The following is a 25869-nucleotide window of genomic DNA, read 5'->3' as shown; positions in this document are numbered from 1 at the left end:
TGCCTCTTTCGAGGTGGGGGTATTTGGCATAGCTTAGGTCACAGAGAGGGGGCTAATATGCCCCCAAGTTGGTTCGTGCGTCGAAGTAACTTACTCTAAAATTAGATGAGGTTTTTGAGTGTGTTTATCATCCACCCAGAGTCAGGAAATTTGACAGGCAAATGCATCACTTACGAAAGTTGTAGGTAGGACGAGACTTCTAATCCCAGACCTTCCTCCTGCCTCTTTGCTTCCCTTTTGACTCTTTTCTTGGCCCAGCTCAAGGACAAGCCATAGCTTTGAGTGTGACTTGCAGAGGAGAAAATTCAGTAAGATGTTCCTCTGCATCAATAGACATTGCCTACTGGTGTATTTTGTCCACTCGGTGACCTTTAAAAACCGAGAGATTCATATAAAAATCTAGCTTTCCCACTGGATTTTAAAATTGGAAGTAGAGGCAACGATTGGCTGGAGCTGAGCAAACGCATCAGAAAGGCATAAGGTTTCTAGTTGTCCATAGGCCTCACCACTCGCTGTTGTCTCCCTTCCCAATTTAAGCAGTTTGACTCATTTATTCTTCTGTCTCTCTGACTTGCTTTCGCAATACCAGGAGGAAAAAGCCATGCAAACCTCCAGACGAATCCTTGGGACATTTAGAAGTGAAATGAGCATCAGAGAAAATTGACTGATGACATGGAGGAAAAAAACTATGGAGTCTTCTGAATAATTGCAAAGATATTATGAGTTTTTCCTTCCTAAGATCCCTCTAGAAGAAAGAGCCCAGATCCCATGAATTGATTACAAGTTACTACTAGCGCATTCAAATTCCAGTCCTCGTGAAACCGAAGGAGTTTATGGGTCTTCCATGGAGTTTGAACATAGGAACGCTTTTTTATTTTAAAGATGAAAAGCCCCTCTCTTGTTTTCAGTAATGGTATAACAGCATAATGTCACCTACCCACCACCTGGGTGTCCGAGAAGGACTGTGGGTGCCATGCAGACCACATTAAACAATCAGCCCTCAAGGGTCGATGGTTCAAGTTAGTTTGAAATGAGAAATTGCCAGAGACCTGAAACCCATCATTATTAACCTTGTGGCACTACGTTGTCATAACCAGTAGCCAACTCTCATGTTTTTTATTTTATTTTTTTCAGTTGGAAGAAAGGCTCATTGATGAAAGTTGGCTCAGTTCTTTTTGTTTAAGTTAAGTGGTCAGACCACCAAGGATAATTACTTTCCTTTGATTGGGAACAGGCCCTGATACAGATGTCCTTCACATGGCCAATCTACTTTTGCTGGTACACCCCACAATTGATTCGAGCTGTGTTTATATATAGACACCCACCCACAGAGACTATGGAGAAGCATCTGTGTGTCACCACCTAAGTTTTCCAAAGGTATTACGCTTTAGTAATTTGTGGTTTTGTAGCTTAAGTACATTTATAATGAATGAATGGATGGATGAATGAATGAGTGACTACTTTCTTCTTCCTTTATCCAAAACTGGAACAAATGACAAAAAGAAAACATGAGGTAGGAAGGATTTTGGGAAATGCGTTATAGGATAATATGCATTATATCCCTGGACATTTTATGGTAGAAGATTCTGGAAGAGTGAGTTCAGCGCTTTCCAGATCTGGCTCCATTGGTTGTTATCCATTGTCTGACCAGGCAGCCAGGGTTCTGCTGAAGATTTTCTTTTCCCTGTGGCAAGAGCTTTTTTGGAATCCTGCCTTGTGACACCCAGAGAAGTCTCCAGAGTTACATTAGAGGTCATCTGGGCACCCTTCCCAGAGACAGGCCTCTTGTAGCCTCGACTATTCGTGCTATTTATAATGTTATTTCAGTGCGATGGGCTTGCTTCCAACTTTGGCCTGAAGGGTGCATTTCTTATTCCAGGTCAGAGTCAAGAAACTTGAACTTGACTTCTTCCCACAATTCCCAGTGAACCCCACTTCTTTCCATAATTCCCAGTAACCCTCACTTCTTCATTTTAGGCTTCCGGGTATTATCTCTTTAATAAGCCATATTGCTTAACCCTTCTCAATCTGAATATCTTTCTCTGTAAAATAGGTATAATAACTGGACCTAAGGTAAGATTGTTGAATTAAATTAGGTCAAGAGTGTGCAATGCTTAGAACAACCTCTGGCATTAGTCAGCTTTCAGTAACTGTCACAGTTGTGAGCATCTTGGTTATTGTTGTTGTTTTCCTCTCCCTCCCCCTGTCTTCCTTCTGTTTCCCAGTCATCACCATCACTATCATCATCTATAACTACCCTCTTAGCCCACCATGATAAACTTATTTGTGTTTTTGTGTGTGTGCGATCACATGTCCAAAAGAAATACAGCATTTTCCATAAGAGCTTTATTTAATTTGTTTTCTTCTACTCATGAATTTCCCTTAAGCTACGCATAGAACCCATTAAAATGATTTGTGGCTTTTCTAGAAAAGTGTCCTTCTGAGCTCTGTATCACGACATGGCACATATTTGGCATATGCACACAAACACATGCATGAACACTAGCACACAATATTTGTTGATAGAATAAATTAATTTTTCACTGAATAACAAACACATGTTCATTATACTCCTTGTGGAGCTAATTTGTTCTCATGTCTGAGAGCAAGGCCAGATCACCAGATTGATGGCTCTGGCTGTATATCAAAAGGACTTTCCACCGAAACTGATAAGTGGACCCAAATCTGTAATGATACTACCAGTCATCAGAATGCTCCAAACCACCCCTTCTCCTACCACACATAGCATGTGGGGTATGCACCATGTGCTGGTCACAGTGGAAAAGACATTGCTCTTCTCAGTGCGTTTGGTATCTCTAGGCAGTTTACATGCATTAACCTTGCTCTTGGGACTCCAGCTTGCACTAGTGAAGGTAGCGCTGGTAAAAAAGGCATTATTCCCACCCTTGCATACTCTAACACCTCTCAGCCCATCTCCACCCCCTATTAATGTTTTAGTCCAAGAGAACCCACTTACATTTCTGGAGTGTAGTGAACCTCACTAGTGGAGACCAGAGCAACTCTGAGGGCAGGGGTGCCCTTGCTGGCACTATAGACAAGAGGCAGATGTGGCATCAGAGTGGACACTCATGGAGCCCCAGAGAAATGGCAAGTGAGGGTGCTAAAGTGCCAGCTGCCAGCATGTGGTTTTGGGGAAAATTTCAAAGACCCAGGGCCTCTAAAGTCTGAACTAATTTGCTATTAGTGAGCAGTCTCCCAGAAGACTGGGGAGCAGATAGGAGACTTGTGAAAAATCCCAGACGTCCCAAGGATTAAAAAAAGAGAGAGGAGAGTGTGTTTTGAGCAATTTTTGGCAGCTCTGTAGGCATTCATTATCTCTTGGTAGCAAAGCATGGTTGGACTGATTGTTTTGCTATTGATCATGTTCCCTGTATTTCTTAGGCTAATTTTTTTTTGATAACACAGACCCAAAATGTATAAACAAATTCCTTTCTTGATCTTCTAAGCTAGGACTACTTAACAGATTCAGGCTTGGGGAGCTTAGTTCCTACCACAAGCTCCAGAATGGAGGATTTATAACTGGAAGGGAGACAGAAGGTATGCAAGAGGTACTCAACCTGTCACTTCCTTCGCCCCCAGAAGCACAGGCAGACACTGATTCTTCTGCAGTTGTTGGGCTTGGGAGCTATTTTCCTTCCTGGGGAGATGGGTGTTAACTGTTTCAAGACTGGATCTGCTGAAAGAATCAGCGTGCAGTGTGACCTGGGCACATCCATGTTATGTAAGGAAAAGCAGACGAGGAGGCCTGGAGAGTGTGTACCCCGCTTGTAGTGGTTACTTCTGTAGGAGGGGTGGGTGGCTGGGAAAGGGCTAGCTAGGGCTGAGGGCTAAGGGGGGCTCGAGCTTTGTTCAGAGTGCTTGTGTTTTTTAAAAATGGGAAATGTTCATGCACAGCTTATATAATACAATTATTTTTAAGAAGTAACCTGAAGGATATTAGTTTTCTATGACTGCCGTAAGAAGTTACCACAAACTTAGTGATGTAAAACACAAACTTATTACCTTATAGTTCTGGAGGTCAGAAGTCTGACACAGGGCTTACCGGGATGATCAAGGTTTTGGGGGAGCTCTGTTCTTTCTGGAGGCTCTAGGGGGAGGATCCATTTCTTTGCTTTTTCTGACTTCCGGAGACAACCCCTATTCTTTAGCTCCTGGCCCCTTCCTTTGTCTATGAGCCAGCAGCATTGGGCTGCGTCCTTCTCAAATGGCCATCTCACTGGTCCTCTCTCTTTTGCCTCCTTCTCCCATTTTAAGGACCTCATGGTTACAGTGGGCCCACCTAGTTATGAAGGACAATGTCCCTGTGTTACCCTGATTCCATCCGCAACTTTAATACCTCTTTACCAGATAAAGAATGGAAAGTATGTTGAAAAAAGTGCTGGACACAGGTAGGACCCCTTAAATACTCTTGCTGTTGCCAGTACCCAGCCACAGCCCCCAGGGCCACCTCCGCTGCTAATGCTAGTCTTCTTATTTAATGAGTCATCTCAGTTTCTTCTGTCAACTTCTTCCCACTTTCATAGTTAGCTGGGGGCCCTCTGAGAGGTTAGTCCTTGCATGGGACGAGAGTTCTCATTAGCATCCATCTCGGAGAGAAACCTTTTTTTTTTCATTGGATGCCTTGACCCTTTCTGGGCATTCTATTCCAGTCTTTATTATCCATCCATCCATCCATCCATCCATCCATCCATCCATCCATCCATCCTCACAGTCATCCATCTACCCAACTATCCCTCTGTTCTCCCACCTCCCTCTCCCTCTCCCTTTCCTTCTCCCTTTTTCTCTCCCTCTCTTTCTTTATCTCTCTATTTTTGGTCTTAAATTTTTTATGATTTTCTTCTGTCTGCTATAGATAAAGCATTTTTTTTTAATGTAAGAGAGCATTAAATATGAGGTAAAGTAGATTTTTTTTCCCTCTAAGATAATTACCTTTTTTTTTTTTTTAAATTGTTTAGTATCTAAAATCACTGAGAAAGTGGTAATATAAATGTTGACATGAGAAGTGGAACCATCGTTTTTTTGGAAGAAAAAACTTTCCCTGTACTCTTAAAGATATCTTTGCAAACTTTATACAATAATAAAATAATTACATGATGAAGAAGAAAACATATCAGTTGGTAAGTATGTTTATATTAGTGTGTACTTATACTATTTAGGGCTTCTTAATTCCCGCAATTACTCAATATTCTATTATTATCCTCATTCTCAGATGAGTAACTCCGATATAGATTATACATATGTTTCCATTACTTAAAAAATAAAAATGTAGATAAGAAAAGGAAAATAAAAATCACCTAAACTACCTGTGCACAATATTTCGTTGTATATAGTTTCAGAGTTTTTACTGTGAACATATCTTTAGGGTTTTTTAAATTGATTCCTATAAGACTTTAAAATGTCTCTCTGTAGTTGGTACAGCCTTGTCAATGAGAGAATACTCTTCGCTCTTGTGGGGTTTAGTAGGACCCCTTCCCTCTTGACTACTAATGCTTCTCTTGGTAAAACACACACACATGCACGCACGCGCACTCACATATGCACACGTATTCCAACACTGTTGTTATGCTCATACATTTCTTTTGTTTTGTTCATGTGTTTTGTTTAAGTACTGTTTACCCCCACCTCCCATAAATGTGCTTATTATTGAATTATTTGGAAAATATACAAAAGTAGGAAGGCGACAAGACAATTGCCATGGTCTCACCATCTAAAGATAAACATCATGAATGCTGTGATTTACTTTTTCCTAACTCTTGGAGTCAGCTTCTTGTTTTTGTGGAATTGTGCCTGTGGTTTTAAAACTGGAAATATAACACGGATGCATGAAAGTGCACATAATATATACTTGCTGTTGGATGAATTTGAATAAACTGAAACACACCCAGATAATGAGCATGTAGGTCAAGAAAGGAAACATGACCCAGAAGCCCCCTTTTGCCTTCATTCAGTCATTATCCTCTAGTGCCCACCGGAAGTAAACCACTGCTCCCATTTCAGACAGCGTGAATTAGTTTTGTCCATCTATGAATTCTATGAATGGAATCACTTTCTGTAAATGGAGTCACACAGTAGGTATTCTTCTGTGTCTGGCTTCTTTCTTTCAACATTATGCTTATGAGATTTATGCTTAATGCTGCATAGAGTTCTAGATTATTCGTTCTCTTGGTTATAGAGTATTCCATTGTGTAAATTTACTACAATTTATTTAGCTTGTGATTGGGTTGATAAAAATTTGAATCCTATGTTTTCATGTAACATTCTGTTAGAATTTTTCCCTGCTTTAGCACCCTCCTTATAAACATTCTTTTAAATAGTAACATAGTATTTATGGAGTAGATTTGTATCTATTTAACCTATCTCCTGTAGTTGCATATTTAGGAGGTTTCTACTTTTTTTTTTTTTTTGCAGTGAATAATGCCTACATCTGTGCACTGAGCATTTTTTTCTATCTCGGATGGTTTTGTCAGGTTAAATTCCCTGAAGTGGAATAGCTAGTTCAAAGGTTCAACCATCACCAAGTCTTTTGATAGGTGTTGTCAAATTCCTTTCCGAAGGAATTGTGCCCAGTTTTATTTCCACCAGCAGTGAATGAGAGTGCCTCTCTTGTCACACACTTAACAGCGATGTGGGAAGAGATCCACGTAGTCTTCTTAAACCATTTCCTTTGGCCATGTTTTTAGAATGGGCAGCTCTTAACCCGAGTGCAGCATCGTTTCCCTGACAGGTGGCACAGGGAAGACAGCTTTGGACTTGAACCTAAAGGCTCAGCTTCAAGAGCCAGCTCCTTCTCCATTATGTGTCTTCAGGCAAGATAACTAACCTTTCTGAGTCTCGGTTTTCTTATCTGGAGAATAGGGCATTTTAATTCTTGTACTGCCTTCACTGCTGCTTTATGCAGCTTTACAACTTGTGAAATTCTGTTCCTATGAGATGGTGATGAGAATGTAACTTTTTTTTTTGCTACACTCCATCACAGATAGTAGACTCCTAACTGTAGTGCTTTTCCATGTTGCTTTTAAAGTTATACAATTGTGCTGCTCAAAACAAGCCCTGTACTCTGTGACATGTCTCCTGCTGAAAATTCCTTTTGTCTGTTTATTCACATGTTATTCTTTTTTTCCAATGAGCCTTTATTGAACATCTAATATGACCCGCCACTCTACTGAGTGCTGGGGATACAAAGATGAAATAAACTTGCTTCCTGCTTGCAAGGAAGTTAGAATCTAGAGGTGAAGGCTGTCAAGGGAGTAGACCAGGGATGAGATAAAGGCTCTAGTAGTTGGGGGCACCTGGAGAAGCGGCATCTAACTTCTCCAAAGAATGGAGGAGTCAGGAAAGGCTTTGGGAAGAACATTTTATTGAGGCTGAATCTGGAAGAATGAATAGGAGTCTGCCAAGTGAAGGGTGGGGTAAACTATGGAGACCTGAAAGTTCAGGTTAAGCAGTCGCTCTTCCCTGGGGGTGGTTTTGCCTTCCAGGGGACATTTGGGCGTATCTGGAAACATTATTTCTGCTACATTGTGATGGAGGTGGCTATTGGCATCTAGTGGATAGCAGCCAAGGATGCAGCTAAACACCCTGCAGTGTGCAGCGCAGCCGCCCCACAAATGTCGTAGTTCTCAGTTGAGAAACCCTAGGCTAAAGTGAAAGTAGAGGGCGTGTGTGTGAGTGTGTGTGTCCATGTGCACTCACACACTCACACCCGTGTGAAGTAGGAGGACTCCATGCTCCCTCTGCTTGAGGGTGGCCCACATGTAGGTTCTGGAAGCCCGGTCTCGGCTCATTGACTCTCTGTCCTGAGAGTTAGTGACTCAGCAGGTGTGCCTCACCATCGGCTCCCTTCCCAATGCCCTTACTCTGATTTATTAGAGCATTTTATTTCCCCGTCAGTGTTTATGACATCCAGGGACTTGGTTGAACCACTAGGAAATGAGAGTGGACAGTGAGACTATTATCATTCATTTTCACTCCCCATAAACATTTTTTTTTTTTTTTTGGAAGATATTGCTAATCCTCTAGTGCATTGGCTTTGCCGTTCTTTCTTCAGCCTAGGTATAAAAAGCAAAGTGGTAGTGACTTTTTCCTTATGGCTGCTGAAAAGGTTACGTGGTGTTTGGACTGCTGCCTGCTTCTACCCTGGAGCACAAAAGATCTAGGAGTAGAAATTGGTTCTAACAATATCCCTTTAGAAAATATTGAGGGAATGTGAGTCACTTTTTTTTGTGTGTTAAAGGCATTATGTCCCTCAGATTCAGAGTTAGAGGATGACATGTGCTTGATCCCTACTTTCTAGAGGGGCTAATAATTGAGTCGGCATGGCAACCCAGAAGCAGTCTACAGAAACCTTTAAGAGCCTTGGGCCTGGGAGGATTCTTGGTTTTTTTTTTTTTTTTTTTGGTATGTATATGTTTAAATTTCTAGAAAAGTTTTCGTTTTGATGGGAATAGGAGTGGAGGGACTGGGGTGTGTGTGAGAAGTGCATAAAGTACAGGAGAATTTCCAGCTTTTTATTATGGGTGGAGGAGTTTCCTACCTTAGGGTTTCTTCGATTGCAAGCAACAAAAAGGACTGGATAATTTAAGGAGAAGGAAAACACGATACTGTGCCTGATATGACTTTGGTTGCATGTAACAGAAAGGCCACCACACCATGGCTTATTTTCAGGAGCGGGCAGCCCAGAGTTGGTGCATCAGCACCCAGTGTGCCCTAGACTGCCATCCTCAGTGTGTAGCTTTCATCCTTGCGCTCGGTCCCTGTGGTCCTCACTACCAGATGGTCTCTTCATGATACTGCCTTTGGGATGACTCAGCTCTAATCCCCTTCTTTGTATGACTCAGCTCCAGGTTTAGATTCTCAGGAGAGAGTCTGGGTTGCCTGTCTTTTGGACATGCTCACAGTCAACTCTCCATTCCCATGAGGTGAAAACTATGAAAGGATTGGGATGAGCAAGAGGTGCTTTGTGCTACACATCCATGAAGATGCTTTTCAAAAGTGAAAGATTAAGCTGGACAGCTTGATTTGTTCCTAGATCCATGTGGTTGGGAGAAAGAATAAAAAGAAAAATAGCTAGCATTTAGTAGATTACTGCCCTGTAAATTAACTTGTAGGCACTGGATCCCAAAGTATAGTGGATCGATCATTCTACTCTTAATCTTTATCCTGTCTACAGCTAAGTTCTTTTTAGGTAATGGAGAGAGTGATTTGGGAGGTTCTCCTGAGAATACTCATCATTTCACCCTCTAAATTACCTCATCGAAGGTCGATATCTTCTAGGCTTCTTTTAAAATAATAATAATTCTCATCAGTCTTCTCTCTCTTACTTTTTTGATGTACGATTGGTATATTTGATCCCTTAATTAAAATTCGAGTCTACCAAATATAAACAAATGTTAAGATACAACCTGTAGAGATACCCGATTGGGATTCAGATAGCCTTGGGGAAATTAATAAAACCTGTCTTTGCTTCAGTTTCCTCATCTGTCAAGTGGGAATAGTACCCGCCTTATAGACTTGTTGTAGGGATTAAATGGGATAATAAATGTTAAGTGCTTTGAACTGTGTCGTATGTGTAATTTTATGTCCTGTAAGTATTGGCTATTTTAAAAAAATGTTTAAAAACTTTTATTTTGATAGAATTATAGATTCATAGGAAGCTACAAAAAAATAGTAGAGAGAGGATCCATGCACCCTCCACCCGGTTTTCTGTAATGGTTACTTCTTCTAAACTAGAATAAAATATAGAACCCAAGAACCTGACATTGGTGCAATGTGAGTGTGTAGTTCTGTAGTGGGTAGAATTATGGCCCACAAGGTGTCCATGTCCTAATTCCTGCAACCGGAGGAATACGTTATATCACATGGCAAAGGGGGATTAAGGTCACAGATGAAATTAAGTTATTCATCAGCTGAATTTAAAATAAGTTATCTAAGATTATGCGGGTGGGTCCAAGGGCATTAAAAATGGATGAGGGAATAGGTTGAGCTATTCAGAGAGATAGCACTGCTCGCTTTGGAGATGGAGTGAGGGTGCCGTGAGCCAAGGAGGGTGAGTGGCTTCCTGAAGTTGGGAAAGAAATGGAGTGGGTTCTCCCCTTAGAGATGCCAGAAAGGAACGCACCCTGCTGACGTCTTGGTCTTACCCCAGTGAGATCCACATTGAACTTCTGATATTTGTAACTATAAGATATAAACTTATATTCTTTTAAGCCACCAAGTTTTTGGTGATTTGTTGCACTACAGCGGAAAACTGATTTAAATTCTATCATTTCATCACGTGTGCGGGTTCATGTAACTGCCACCGCGATGAAAATACGAGACTGCTCCATCACCACAGAGATCTCCTTTTGGAGTCACACTTACCACCCTCCACCCATGATCTTCTTATGTTCTTCCGGGAAGCGTGCCGTCCACTTCTCATGCTGTCCACTCTGACCGGGATGCGCTTGCCCCAATCTTCCTTGCTAATGCCTCACCTTTTAAGACTTTAGATAACCGCTCTCTGACTTCCTCATCTCAATCAGACCTCCTCCCAACACAATGTCTAATTATATTCTTTATTTCATAGCATTTATTGTAATATATGGATAATGGTGTATTTATTTGGGTGAGAGTATTTGTTTAATCTCTGTCTCTTGAACTAGGCTGGAAATGCCATTAGGGCAGGCACTATATTTGTTTTACTCAATGTTGACCTCTCTGCCTCATGTCTGTGACTGTACAGACAGTAGGGGCCGAGACAATCTTGGCTGAGTGAATAAGCGAATGGCAGTAGTCATGCTGTAGAGCTGAAGCTGCACCTGAATCTTTAAATAGAAGAGCGCACTAGCATTATAGGAAATTCTGCTTGTGTTTGCTCAACAAACTTTTATTTTTTTGTCACCTTTGTGTGAGCTATTATGCTAAACTCTGGTTCTGCTTTGGTGTCCCCAGGTAGTTATATTTCTGTGAACTCTAAGTAGGTAGTTTAACATGACTGAACCTACATTGCACAGTGGGCCAGTTTTGCATTTTTTTTCAATTTTTTTTATTCCCTAGCTTTTACCAGAAATAGTTTGGTTAACTCATACCGATGAAGTAAATCCCAATAACAGCATTATTCCCCAAAGAATGTGGGCTTCTTTTGCCAAATATAATTATCCTGAGAAAGAATTGATGAAGTAAACTTACCTCTTGGCCAAACGCTTTTTAGAATTATTCAACCAAAGATAGCAGGCTGCACCTAGGGAAAGCCAAACATCTGGATGAAGAATAAAATATCCAGATGTTTTCAAGTATCTGGATGTTTCTAACCATCTGTTTCTCTTGATTATTGACAAACGATCCAGCTGTTTTGCAGAAGATGGTATACCTAGTCTAACAGAAGAGAGAAATAGTATTCTTAGAAAATTTCGATGGCATCTCATATGTACTAACACAGGGTATATGTCTTTAATTGAAGCCATGATTCGATTGCAGAAAGTGAAAATAGCTTTATGTTTTCTGAAGCTGTTGTCTTGCTGTGAGTGCTACACGGCAAAAATTTGAGGTTAATTGTCTCATTTGCCATCAGAGTCTAAATCGTTTGTAGCTTTATTCTATTTACAATATATTCACACCTTAACTAATAACTTTACAACTGGAATAGAAGAATACTGATATTCAGCACTGCTGAAACTTGCATATTGCTGAAACATTTTAGTTTTTTTTAAAGTAGAGAAAATTTCAGTACCTAAAATTTCTAGTGTGATTAGGAATTCATAACCTTGATTGAAAATGCATCTTGTCTGGAGCAAAAATCTTGGAGACTGAGTAGCAGCATGCCCCCTGCCCCCCCCACCCCGCCAACACTTTCTATTGTTTAAGCCTAAGCAAAGGCTCACAGTTATATTTTTTTTAATTAAATTAAGGGCAGAGTAGAATAATGTAATTGGAAGGCTTATTGAAACTTGAAATCTATTCATAGTTGGCCACAAGGATCCCTGTCTGATGTTTGTGGCCCTGTAGGACTGAATACGCAGTCCTTAACAGGATAACCTGACAGTGAATGAAGACGTGGGGCTTGAATTTATGTATTGTCTTATTGCTCTGTCATTTTCTTGAGCGCTACACCAGAGCGCTCAGAAAAGTAAATTATAGGAAGTCGTATGGTAGAGTGGTTAAGACTGATGAACTAAGAGTCCATCCTGTGTATGCTCAGAGTCTTAGCTTTATGGTCTGATTGTATTTCCAGCTCTGGAGCTTAGTCCTAAACATTTGGAGCTGGAGGAGTGGTGACTAGGGAGGCATATGATTCCAGTGATGTTTAGTGACATTAGTTCTTCATACCAAATCGATGCAAATGTATTTCTCTTTTGAGTGTCTGTTAAACATATTGCAAGTGACAGACCCTCAAAGATAGGTTGTGGATGGAACACAAATTCAAATTAGTGCATCAAAACAGCAGCTTGAATGGACAAACCCAAACGTCTTGCCTAAACATTTAGCTCCAAATTTTACAAAAAGCCAAATGTTTTCAATTTTGTTGTATATAAATGGGATGATTGTGTATTTACTTCTCACTTTCACTGCCAGTGAGATGGGGTTTGTAGGGGAGACAAGGACAAACAATGCAAAATAGCAAATGAGCCAAATCCATCTGGATTTGGTTATATGCTGATTATATAGTTTGTTGTTCTGTTGTTTTCAGTGTCTCCCGAACCTTCTATATTTTAGGCAGCTTAAGGGGTGAGGAGGGGGGAATGACATTTTGACTTTGACTCCCTTCGTAATGCAATGCATTGCTATGTATTTCTAAAGTTTGTTCTTTACAATAATAGTATATGCTAACGATGGGTAACATTTATTGAGTACTCAACTGTGGCCAAGATCTATGCCAGATGTTTTACATTTATCTCTTAAACTTCACAACAGCCCAGTGACATAGATATTATGAGCTCCATTTTCAATGGAGAAAATGGGGATTTAGAGAGGGCAAGCAACTTGCCTATAGCATCAGTCCGTGAATGACTGTTGGAGGCAGAAACCAAAACCAGGTAAGTCTGAACTAACTTTTTGTTGCTGAATGGTGCTGCGCCTAATGATTTCTGTATTTTTATAGATGAAAGTAAAATTAATATATGGAGCAGGTATCAGCAAACATTTCCTGTAATGGGACAGATAGCAAATATTTTAGCCTTTGAATACAGTCTCTGTTGTAACTATTCTACTCTGCCTTTATAGTGCAAAAGCAGTCATAGGTAATGTATAAATGAATGGGTGTGGTGCCGTTCCAATAAAAAAATTATTTATGGTTACTGAAATTTGAATTTCATATAAATGTTCACATGTCACAAAATATTATTCCTCGTTTGATTTTTTTTTCCTAACCATTCAAAAATGTTAAAGCTATTCTTAGCTTGTAGGCCATAGATTGGATTTGGGTGGTGTGCTGTGGTTTGATGAAGTCTGCTGTAAAGAAATGGTAGAAACCATACATTAAAAACCCAAGTAAAGAATTAGGGACTGCTTCAGAAAGTCTGCTCAGTAGAGTCTTGGGGGTGGCCATCTGATGGCCACAAGAGGCTGTAGGATTTGTTTAGAAGCTTAAAGCATGATCTTATTTTTCTTGGATTTGTTTGTTTATTTTCAGTTGCCTTCAATGCCCTGTTGGAAATTATAGTGATAGGGAAGGAGAGGGCATCCAAACAGTTCCATGGCATCACTCATAGTACAGATTCATTCATTCACTTACACATTAACTCGTTCAACACATACTTACTGAGTACCTGCTTTGTGCCTGATATGGTGCTATATAATATCTATACCTTTGGTAATAAAACAGACAGTCTTTGTCCAGGCTTCCCAGGACTTCCAGAACTTTTTGTTAACAGCAGAGAGACAGACAGAATGCACATGAGGCTCAATTAATGACATCTAGCATTCTCAGAAGACCCAACAGCTTCTGCTTTTTCTGTCTTCCTTTTTGAGCTTGTTTTAAACAAACAGATCACTGAGGTTGAACATACCAGGCAATGAAGAGAAGAGGAGGGCTAACTAAGAAAGGGCTGGCTGCTGAAAGCGGGTCATGCCCACCATCTGGCTTTGAGCCCGTAGACTTTCCTTCTCTTGCACAACAATGATAAAAACCAAGGAGAGTGAGTTCTCAATTTCCTCTTCCTATTTGGACTCAGGAAAATATATTTCTGTTCCAAATGTTCTGCAACAGATAAGCTTACACTGCCTTGGTCATTTTAGTGTATATTTTTATTTTCTTCTGTCCTATATGCTGTATTGATTATTGAGGTTGTTGGACCCGTGGCTGTGTAGGCACCCAGTGTGTGTTTTCCTAAGGACCAGGAGGCCTGCCCAGAGTTATGATGCTGTGTGGTGTGAATACATAAATGTTGAGGAGTGACTTGTGGGTGGCTGGCTTGGTAGAGATGGGTGTCGAGGCTGCAACCAAGAATTATAATAATCATGGATACCCCTTGACAGAAATGTGGCTGGATGCTGGGTATATCGCTAGGCACTTTCCGATGCATTTTCTTCCTTCAACATTCACTTTCACCTTATAAGGTCATCTCCTCTGTGTTAAGAACAAGAGGACTCAAAGGTCAGCTAGTTTAGATGACTCACCCAAGGCTGTATGTAATAAACTTGGAAGTGGCAGAGCTTGGATTTAAACCTCTGTCTGCCTGACTCCAAAACCCTGGTCTTTCCCATTCATGCCATGCAGCCTCCCAGCGGTCAAGGAACCAGGTTTTTCTGTTTGCAAAGTGAGCTGGGGGTGCTTCTGTGTTTCTCTGTTCCTCGATATTGCTCACCTCAGTCTTGAAATGTGGAAGGGAAATGTCAGACAATAACAAGTGTTGGCAAAGATGTGGAGAAAGTGAGGAACCCTCATACATTCTTGTTGGCAATGTAAAAAGGTACAGCCACTTTGGAAGACAGTCTGGCAGTTTCTCCAATGATTAGACATAGAGCAACCATATGATCCAGCAGTTACACTCCTAGATCTATGTCCAAGAGAAATGAAAACATACACAAAAACTTGTATACGAACATTTATAACTGCATTATTTGTAACAGCCAAAAGGTGGAAACAATTCCCAAATCCATCAATGGACAAATGAATCAATAAGTTGTGGTATATCCATACAATGGAATATTATACAGTCATAAAAAATAAGGCACTGATATGTGCTACAAAGTAGGTAAACCTTGAAAACATTATGCTAAATGAAGGAAGCTAGTCACAAAAGGCCACATAGTGTATGATTCTATTTATATAAAGTGTCTAGAATGGGGACATTATAGAAACAGAATGTAGAGTAGTATTGCTTAGGGCTGGGAGGGGCTGTGGGTGGGTGAATAGGAGAATAATAGCTACAGGTGATGATGAAATGTTTTAAAATCGACTGTGGTGATGGTTGCACAACTCTGTGAATGTATTAAAAACCATCGAATTGTGAACTTTAAATGGGCGAGTTGTAGGGTATGTGAATTTTATCTCAGTAAAGCTGTTGGAAACGTGCAAGTGATAAGTCTTTGGTCTCAGAAGACCTGCTTAGGGCAAGACCTGCTCATGGGCCCAGAAGCCCATTTCTCAGATTTCTTGGCCAAGCTTGCCTGGAAGGCTGGCTTGTATAAGAGCCTTCAAGCCTCTGTAACAGCCTGGGAGTGTTTTGCTAGTCACAAAACCTCCGCGTTCAGGGTCACTGGCCCATTTGAATCTTCTCCTCTGCAATGCAAATATTTACCAACTCTAATCAAGCGAAATGAAAAATCACATGTCTAATTTTAAATATGTTGCCTCTGATCACAGGTGTTGTTAAAACAGCTCTTTTACGACTTTATAAATATTCCAGGATTTATTTTGAAGCAATGTTTCATTATTCCTATACTATGATTAAATATTGAGAATATTGCTTTTCCAATTGTTCTATTGCAGTATTTAATGAGTGCAATTAAATGGAAAAATTGCCTTTTTAACTGATGATAGTCCATTAGTGTCTCTGTCTCTTCAGAAAAGAAAAGAAGTGAATTATTAGAATGACAAATGAGGCAAAGTTACCACCGTGATGGAGAGGTGTGATTTCCCTCCACATAATCTTCAATTAGTGATCTCTGTAAGAGGATGTTTTTCAAAAGGGTAATAGAGAAGTAATGAGATCAGAAGGAGGTCAACCCGGCCTTCTCCGTTTGGCAGCTTGATTAATTTATTTCTCCTTCTTGGAGATTGCTGCAAGGGGCTTTTGTCACCCTGTGTTTTTCATGGGACTGTAACCTGAGTGACTGCTGATATATTAGCCTTTCAGGCAAGGAAGCAAGTCCCGTTGCCCGGGAGTGGAAGGTTCAGGAGTTAGAGGTTTGTTTGATTTTGTGCCTTAAACACTCATTGGTAGCTTTGGATGATGAGGAGGATAGAAAAATTAATTAATCAGATTAAACATCCTGCACCGAATGCGCACTGTGGGCCCTGTGCCTGGAGTTTGGCACACACGTATCATTTCATTGTCTCAGCCCCCATGAGGTGGTGGAACTCTTTTTATAGTTGAAGAAATGAAGGCTGGGATAGAGGCTCAGAGAGCTCAGTAAAGAAGTGGGGAGGTAGAATTCCCTTCTCCCTCTGCCTTTAAATGTTTGGCCTCCTTTCAGGAAGTCCATGGCCCCTACTCACAATGTAGTGAAACTTTACATTCTTCTTTTTATTATGCGGAGGAGCAAGGAAACCAAGACCTCACAGCCCTATCATGATGCAGGACCCTGAACTATGCGATGCTAACAAACAGCAAAACGTTTGCAGCTGATGGTGTCATTTTACGTTTTATGTTAAGTGCTCCGATGCCCAGTTACAGTAACTTAAATGGCAAGGTTGTATACACTATGCCAGTTTGGCATATTCAGTCTTCTTTTCATACTCCTAAACCCCATCACACCTTCCTGTGACTATGCCATGTCGTCACCATCCACTTAGAGACGTGGGCAGTTGAATGTTCCATCACGTAGAGGAAGCTCGGCCTTAGTGAAGGAATATAAATATTAAAATCCCAGCTCCACTGCTTCTACTGTGTGTCTTTGGACAAGTTACTTAACTCCACTGACCTCGTTTGTTTTGTTTTCCTTATAACCTGGGAATTTCTGGCAGCGTTGTTACATTATTGAAAAAGAACATAAAGCTCAGTGTCTGGCACATAACATGTGTTTAATTCATGATTTATGTTTTTGTTTTATCATTAATGCCAACAGATTTCTGTATTCTTATTTGCTACAGACATGGACTTAATTACCTCATTTAGATATTTAAAGGTATAATTTATTTAAAATGTAGATATAACTTTAATTGCCAAAGTATATTTGTTTTATTTCATTTTAAAAATGTCTTTCTCTAGTAAAGACATTTTTGGAGGCTTTTTAGGTTGTATTCTACTTGAATATTGAATGTAACTTTCCTACTATGGAAATGACAGATGTATCTCAAAATCCGACTTTTCCAGCTATATTTCTCTTGCTTCCTTTTCTTGTGGCCCCTGGGTACTCATTACCATCAACACCATCAATTAATAGTCATTCTTGGCATCCAGGATCCTCAGCACAGCACTAGGAACTGCCCCCTAGGAGCCTCACTCTGGGTTCGAACCCTGACCTTTTGACATCCGAGTCCCTAAGTGACTCCATGTCGAAGAATCTGCTAAAGCTCATCCAAACCCAGAGTTCATTTAAGCAGTGGCGATGAGACTAAATTATAGTCTAGGTCTGTCTTACGAAAGATGATAAATGAATATGCCACATTGGGAAAGAAATCACTCTGTCATCATATGACAGGCTGGCTTGATTTGTTTGTGCCAGTGTCCCTAAAAGTCCGGATGGGGGTGTGAAGCATGCAGGGTTTTAAGGCCGGCTGACTCCTCATTTTGTTCTGCACCTCTGCACTGGTGGGTCTGGGGCATTTTCATTGGGCTTTCCTACTTCTGACAACCCCAGCGTTGAAGGAGAGAGCTCCATCTGCAGAGCAGGGCTTCGGTGAGAATGAAGCCGACACACTTGTAGGACATGGAGTACTCGGCAAATATAAATCATGACCCATCTTTTTCCATTGTTTGGACCATCACTGCTCCCTCCACTCTAACTCCCACAGGGAGACCTCTCTTTGGCATGATGTGGAGCTTCCATAAAATTCTGTTCTAAACTTGTTGATATTCTCTGGTCTGTCCAGTGGGGATGTTTTTTTCTGAACAGCAAGCAAATAGCTAAAGTCTTCTCCTGCAGATCCCTGACTGTGCCCACATTATTTAATCTAAAATTGTTCTTTGCAAAGGTTGTCAGGCTTCGGCAAAGCTCTTAGCAGCACGCAGAGCCAACTTTAAAAGAGCAAGAGATTAGGAGTCAGCAAACCTGAATGAGTCCAGATTTCTTTAGGTCCTCACTCTCTTATCTGCAATTCAAAAATCCAAAACCTTTAAAAACGAACAAAAATGTGCCTTTAGTCGGTGGCAAACTCAAGTGGCAGCTAAGCTTGATTGGAACTATCATGGCCCTGTTTATAATCTTCATTTGTCTCTGTTATACATTTTACATGACTATTGATATATTTCTCTGCAGAGATATTAACGTGTCTGATTTCTGGGTGTGGGTCCAGGCTCTGCTGGGGGGTGTTTTATATAGTATACAGTCAATGTAAGTATTTTAGGGTTCTTAAAAAAGAAATTCAGAATCCTTTAATACAGATTTTTATTTGTGTGGCCTTAAGCAAGTTGTTAATTTTCACTTTTCTGCAAATTGGTAGAATGAGATGACAGTGATGATAGAAATAATAATTTTATAAGAACGTTACAAAGGTTTAGTTCTGTCATACAACAAATATTTACTGGAAGTCTTCTGTGCTCAATGTTGAGATTCAAAGAAGAACAAGATACATAAATAGGATGAATGAGGAAGTTACGTGGATTTAGTGCTCTTGCAATGAGAGTTACTGGTAAGAACAAAAATGCACTATTGATAATGTAGATGTGACTGGAGTATTGTATTGACAACCAGTCCATGCCTTCTGTTGAAATACACTCTTGGAGGTGAGCAAAACCATTTCCACACTACAGTGCCATTGGTTCCTCCCTCTCTTCTGAGGGCATTTTACCTTTGCCAATGTATTTTTAATTATTGTAAGAAATAGTTAAAGTGAAATTGTAACCTCAGAGCATCTGAGAGCTGAGCATTTGGTTCTAGTTTCCTCAGATGGTGAAATTTTCGTCCCTGGCCAATTAATTGTGCCCAGCTAGTTCTCTTCTTTGGGCAGTTGGAGAATGGCTCTCAGAAAGAGGAAATGGGTAAAAGGATGAAAAAGAAATTCTCAGTTTCTTAGAACAGTCTCCCACCTCGAAGGTTCTGGAAAGAGTGATATTTCAGCATTTGCTGACTCTGTTACCAAAAGGCCATAATAGTAGCAAAAAATAGTTCTTGGGGCTTTGTGGCAAGTGTGACCTATCTTTGCAGTTCTCATGGAAGCATGTGACTGTGGCACAAGAGGCCTAGTAGTCTTTGGGTGAATTCTCTGGTGTTTGTCAATGTCCCCAAATGCAGCCTATATAAAGCGTACGAAGTTTCCTGAATACGTTCCCAGGAAGAGGAGACACTCATGGGGAAGAGGCCTCTATTGTTTCTTGCCAACATAGCCAAGATATAAAAAGTGAAGCATCTTTCTTTTCTAATGACAATCTCTATAGATTTTTATCCCTAATGCCTATTGTCCACATTCCTTAAAAACAGAAGCTGTTGCTGCATTATAAATGTTTGTTTTTATCATTTCTGTTTTAATTTAATAAAAAACAATAACTATATGAATGTACTTAATGTCACTGAACTGTACACTTACAATGGAGAAAATGATAAAGTTTATGTTATGTATATTTCACCACAAACTTAAAAAAAAAACAAACTGGCCTATAGCTATGCCACCCTGAACAAGCCTGATCCCGTCTGATCTCGGAAGCTAAGCAGGGTCGGGCCTGGTTAGTACTTGGATGGGAGACCACCTAGGAAGACCGGGTGCTGTAGGTGTTAAAAAAAAAAAAAATAGAATAAATAAAATAAATAAATTCATTAATTAATTAAATTAAAAAATAAATAAAATATAATCCTGATTCCATACAAACCGAAGCACTATATAAAATATCCTTAATTATATTTTGAAAGGAAATTTCACTACCAAGAATATGTTTCATGTCTAAGTATCAAGTGTGGAAACAGAGTTGGAGCTGTGTTTATCTATATGATATATGGCATTTTTCTGAACATGTCAGAAAAGTTTAAAGATTCTCTTCTCTCCTTTAAATCACCATCAAAGATGAATTTAATTTATGACTTCATGTATAGTTCTCACTCTTGGAAACAGAAGAAAATAAAATTAGTTTTTTGTAAGCTGGGATGATATGCATGTTATTCTTATTTTCAATATAGGTAAAGTAATTTCTCCACTTTATTTTTAAGCATAGCCTCATAATATAAATAATCTAGTCTTTTCTTGTGCAGCCTGTTTATTCAGACAGTTGGAAGTTGATGCTAAAGATTGGCATTAAATTGAGGAAACCATTCATGTAGTAAATAAGATAATTTGGTTCTGCCCCCAAAAGATTAAAATATAGATTTTTTTCATACTCTGTATTATTTTTAACACCTACAGTCCCTGAATATGTTTGATTCAGATTTGTGTCCATAATTTGGAGGGGCTTTTTATTGCAACTAAATAACTTTCAGTTGCAGAAATCATCACTGACAGTGTTTTCTTATTTATACTTGAGTTTCTTGCATTTGTTATTAAATAAAATGTTTAGCTGGAAGCCTTATCAGTTCTCAAAATAATAGTTAAAGGTGAAGGTAATATCAGTATATTTATTTGTTATTTGTGTGCTTTTTGCAAACTTATAATCCCTCTCCCTTCCAAATAAAGCAATTAGGCAACCAGGTAATAAAGCAGTTATATATTAATATATAAAGTCTCATGACGATGTTTTATTTTCTAGTTTATATGTAGGTGAGATTCCTTAGAAGCTGTCCTCATGGTATAACTAGTTATTGCTCATGCTTTTTACCTCAACTTCCATGTACAAAAAAAGAGAGAGTGGGCCAGATACATGCAGATACAGCCCTATAACCACCCTATGTGCAATAGAAGTGATGCTGCCTACCCCCGCTTATTTCACGAAATCATGACCAATGGGCATAAAATAACCATGTATGACACAGGCTATAGAAATGGGGTAGAGTTTTATTATTCTGACATACTCATCCTTAAATGCATGGACTTTGGTTTGTCCATACTGATGGTATTTTATAAAGTGCCTACTGTGTACTAGCCTTGTGTTGGATGCTTTTGCATACGTTGCTTTATTTAATCCTTCCAACAACCATTGAGATGTTTGCTGTAATTATCCTCCTTTCGTAGACACAGAAACCAAGACTTAGAGAGGTTACATAATTTGCCAACAGTGAGAGGATAGAGCTGGAATTTGGGGCAGGAAGTCTGACTCTAAAGCTCTGCTCTCAAGCACTATGTCAGGGCAGAGGAAGATGAAAACCTGGAATGCCTTTCAGTGGTCTGACTTTTACTTACCTGTCCAGGCTCAGCTCAGACTCTCCTCCTTTGAGAAGTCTTCCTTGAGCCACCCACCCCCAGGCCAACTTAAGTTTGCATCTCCTGGGTCCCTATCTTGATTTATACCCGCCTCCATCCTGGCTTCTTTCTTTCTTCCACCATGAGCCTCGTTTGCCATCTCCTTTTCCAGAGTCAGGGCCCTTCATTAAAGAGACTGTCTCTCAGGTCCTAGGGGTACCTCTTGTTTAAGAATCTCTGGTTCTTCATTTCTAAACCCCTCCCCAGGTAATTCTTTGAGGGAGTTAAAGTTGAAGAAACATCCCCATAGAGTCCAGCGGTCCTCAACCTTTTTGGCACCAGCGACTGGTTCTCCTATGGGAATCGAATGCCTGGTGATCTGAGGTGGAGCTGAGGCGGTGATGCTATTGCTGAGGAGTGGCTGCAAATACAGGTGAAGGTTCACTCCCGTGCTTGCAACTCACTACCTGCTGTGTGGCCTGGTTCTTAATAGGTCACAGACCACACCGGTCTGCAGCCGGAGGTTGGGGATCCCTGCAATAGATCATTGAGTACTTAAAAGCCAAGGGCAGATGTTCTCTCTGCAGTCTCAGGGCCTCAAGCAGAGTAGCCCGTGAAACTAGGGGCTGAATGAATTAGTGTGCTAACAAGCTGAAAGATATTAGAGAAGAGTTGAAATTCACTGAGGCTTTTGAGTCCACTCCAAAAGCCCCCAAAGCTTATTCCTTTCCCTTAAGTTAAAGCACATTCATTCATCCAGCCCAAGTATTTACATAGTTAAGTTATATGGGCTGATCAACCAATTTTTTTGGTAGCCAATGAGCTATTGCTTTTCCTCTATGTTACGATCAGATGTGATGATTCCACAGTTGCCCAAATTGTCCCCTTCATTGCAGTTTCGATAGTAACAGCGATCGTAATGATTGATGAGGATCACTAATGTTCACTGAGTGCTCCTTTTACTCCTGCATTCAGAACAGGACATACATTGTTCTCATGGGTTATGTAGGAATTATTATTATCTCCTTTTTACAGACAAAGAGACTGAGGCTCAGAGAATTTAAATTTTCCAATGTCACACAGCTAATTGAGAGTGAGATCTGAATGTGAACTAAGATCTATCTCCATTCTTAAGTGGTTTAATCATCATACACCATGTTGTTTTGCTCAGAACCATTGTGCAAATAATACAAAAAATATTTTCAACAAAGATTCTTCACTTAGATGGTCTGAGCAGCATGGAAGAACTACCATATTTGTATAGGTGTTATATTTTTTTAAAATTTCATTTTCATGTTTAAATAAAAATAAGTACTTCATCATTAAGCGTTATAATCATGGGATTTAGTGAGTATAATCCTTGCTGATCTAACACTTACTTTGACTATTTAAAAAACACTTCGATAGAAAGAATTTAAGATGTATTCTTTTTACTTTCTCCATCAAACTGAAATAATGAATTTAATATATCATATTTTTAGAATTCTTCCGCTAAAAAAAAATATGAATATATACACAAACATACATGCACCTTAAATGACAATAATGGACATGTAGGTGCACTCCATTTCAATTCTCCAGAATAAATATTTCATGAGCAGGAGGCATATGTGTTTGCATATGTGTGTGTATATATATGTATGAATAGCTATCAGATACATACATATACATTCATTGAAGTGTCATATGGTTACTCAGTTCTGCAAAATGACCCAAAGTTTTGGCTTAAGTTATTTGGAATTTGGTTTTATTTAAGATGCATTTGAATTTCAAATTGATAATCCACTTAAGAAATTAGTTACTGTACTGTTAAAAGTAAAACACAGAAAAACACAGCAATTGTAGGGTATTATCTCCTCCCCCTCTCCTCTTTCTTCTAGAAGCCTGGCATGATCCATTGATGGTAAATATTTCATGTACTTTGCATATCAGCCCAAGTTCCCTTTGTGAAGTCAAGTAAATGGAATGTAAATCCCCACGTATTCCAGACAGTAAAATGGCATTATTTGATGTTACATCACATAAACATGCAGATTTGATTCCCCCTTTACTCATGCTGTAAAAACAAAGTTTTTAAAGTGGTTAGCCATACCTGGAAATGTAAATGCACTCGCCTAATGTAATGCCAAAGAAAAATTAAGACAAATGATACCACATTGCTGCCACAAACTGCGGCTCGTACAAAATTCACTTTAGTTATTATGCTGTGAATACGGGCTCTCACCCTCCTCTGTGAATGCACAATTTATGTTGAATGCAACATGAATCATTTTAATAGACTGAGCAAAAAGTCCCCAAAGTCGATTTTCAAATTATGAACCCTGGAACAGAATATAACAACAGCAAACAACAAATAGTTCAGACTTCACTCTGAGCTATGGGTGGACCATTAAAAATACAGCAAGCACTTTTGGTTAGGTGTTATACAATTCATAGCCTAATGGCAAAGCATATCAGAAATGGGGGATTTTATGTACCTTTTTTTTTTTTGTCTCCATTCTGGTCAATTATTTTCACATTTGCGTAATCAAGATATTCCCAAACAGAGCATAGAGTTGTATATTGTTTGGAACTAATTATATGTATTATAAATCCAAGAATTAATTTAAATGACCCAGTTTCCACAGAAAAAATGCCACATTGTTTTTAAATAGCTAACTAAACAAAATGCTTACCCATATGGGAGAGATTTCCAAAGAACTAAAACCACCCACCAGGAAAATGGAAAATCCTTCAAAAAAAATCACTAAATCATATCAGAACAAAATCAAAGAAAAAATTAAATTGATTGAGGAGATGCTAACTTCTTTTCTTTCTTTCTTTTTTTTTTTTCAGAAGCAAAAGTTGAGAAGGGCTTTTATTAAGAAATACCCAAAGATGGAAACTCGAAGTTCTCCAAGTAGTCCCAAGAATAACAGAATCAGCATTACCGAGTGTCTTTTAGAAATAAAAATTCTCAGGTCTCATCCCAGACCTAATGAATCAGAAACTCAGAGTGACAGGGAAGAAGAGTAGGGAGATCGGTGTGAGACCCTGCAATCTGAGTTGTAACAAGTCTTCTAGGGTATTCTGGTACGTGCTCATATTGGAGAACCTTGATTCTGATTCCGTAGAACTGAGCTGAGGCCCGAGAATTTGCATTTCTCAAAGGAACCCAGAGGACGTTGATAATATTTGTCCTGGCCAATGAAATGCAAAGCCTGTAGTTGCCAAGAAGATAACATAGGGATCAAAGGAGATTTGTGAAAGACAGTAGAGAGCAGTGAGGACCTGGGTCCAACTAGCGGGCACAATCCCACCTATTTCCTGAGAGTAAAGGCCCCTCAGCTCCAGCTGCCTGTTGCCCTGGGCAAACGCTGTGCTGCCATGAGTTCTCATTTGCTTTTACTAGATGTTAAAACAATCTGACTCTTTTAAATATTTTCTGATTTTAATTTATTGGCAACTAATTTTTTTAACTGCAGTTCAAAGAACATATATGGTAGGTGGCCAGTTTGTAATCTGTGTAAGACTTCGTTATCTTTTAGCAAGTCCACTAAGTATTTTAACAAGGTCAGGGGTGTATGGAAATCCCGGAGAGACTATGTTGAAGGATTTTTTAAGCGCAATTTTAGATTTACAAAATAATAGAACAGGTAGTACATAGAGATCCATATACCTACCCAACCCCCACTCCCTACCCTAGGCACTGTTTCCCCTTTTATTAACGTCTTGAACATTTATTACAATTAATAAACCAATATTGATACATTATTTTTAACTATAGGCCATAGTTTACATTAAGGTTCACTCCTGGTGTTGTGGTTCTACAGCTTTTGACAAATGGGTGATGGCACATATCTACCATTACAATTTCGTACGGGATAGTTTCACTACCCTAAAAGTCCCCTAGAAAGTATTTTTAAAAGCTACCTCTATTTACATTCTGATTTCTGCTAGCAAAGTCCTTCAGAGAAGGTTTTGTAGGCTGGAGGGTCTCAGTGGTCTGAATGAGTCTACGTACTTCAAGATGCCTCCAGCAGTTATAATTGAATCCGGGAGCTAGAAATTCTTGGCCAACGTCTTTCTCTTTCCTTCATTTTATGGATAAAGACCTGAGGCACACTTGATGAATTTAAAGTCTTTAGAGGTGGAAGTGGTTTAGAGGTGCCCCCTCTGTACCTGGCAGTGCCCTTTCTATCTTCCTGCCTTTTGCTAAGGCCTTTCCTTGAGACTGTAAATGGTGCTAGTTACATCAGGTCACCCAGCTGCCAAGTTGACAAGGATGGCAGTTTCTTTTTTCTTTA

The 25869-nt window shown here is 39.6% G+C and overlaps 1 protein-coding gene and 1 non-coding gene across 9 annotated transcripts in view; both read left to right on the top strand.

Annotated features, from left to right (window-relative positions):
• Positions 1-25869, top strand: part of WWOX (WW domain containing oxidoreductase) — a 791253-nt gene that overhangs the window by 180576 nt on the left and 584808 nt on the right. The gene's annotated exons all lie outside the window — the stretch shown is intronic.
• LOC111737638 lies at positions 19913-20031 on the top strand. Its single transcript, XR_002779494.1, has one exon. It is a non-coding gene; the product is annotated as a 5S ribosomal RNA (ribosomal RNA).

Source organism: Pteropus vampyrus, unplaced genomic scaffold, assembly GCF_000151845.1.
Source record: "Pteropus vampyrus isolate Shadow unplaced genomic scaffold, Pvam_2.0 Scaffold29, whole genome shotgun sequence".
In the NCBI taxonomy this organism is placed as follows: domain Eukaryota; kingdom Metazoa; phylum Chordata; class Mammalia; order Chiroptera; family Pteropodidae; genus Pteropus; species Pteropus vampyrus.
Note: the sequence above shows the minus strand (reverse complement) of the source record. Positions and strands in the feature narration are given on the sequence as shown.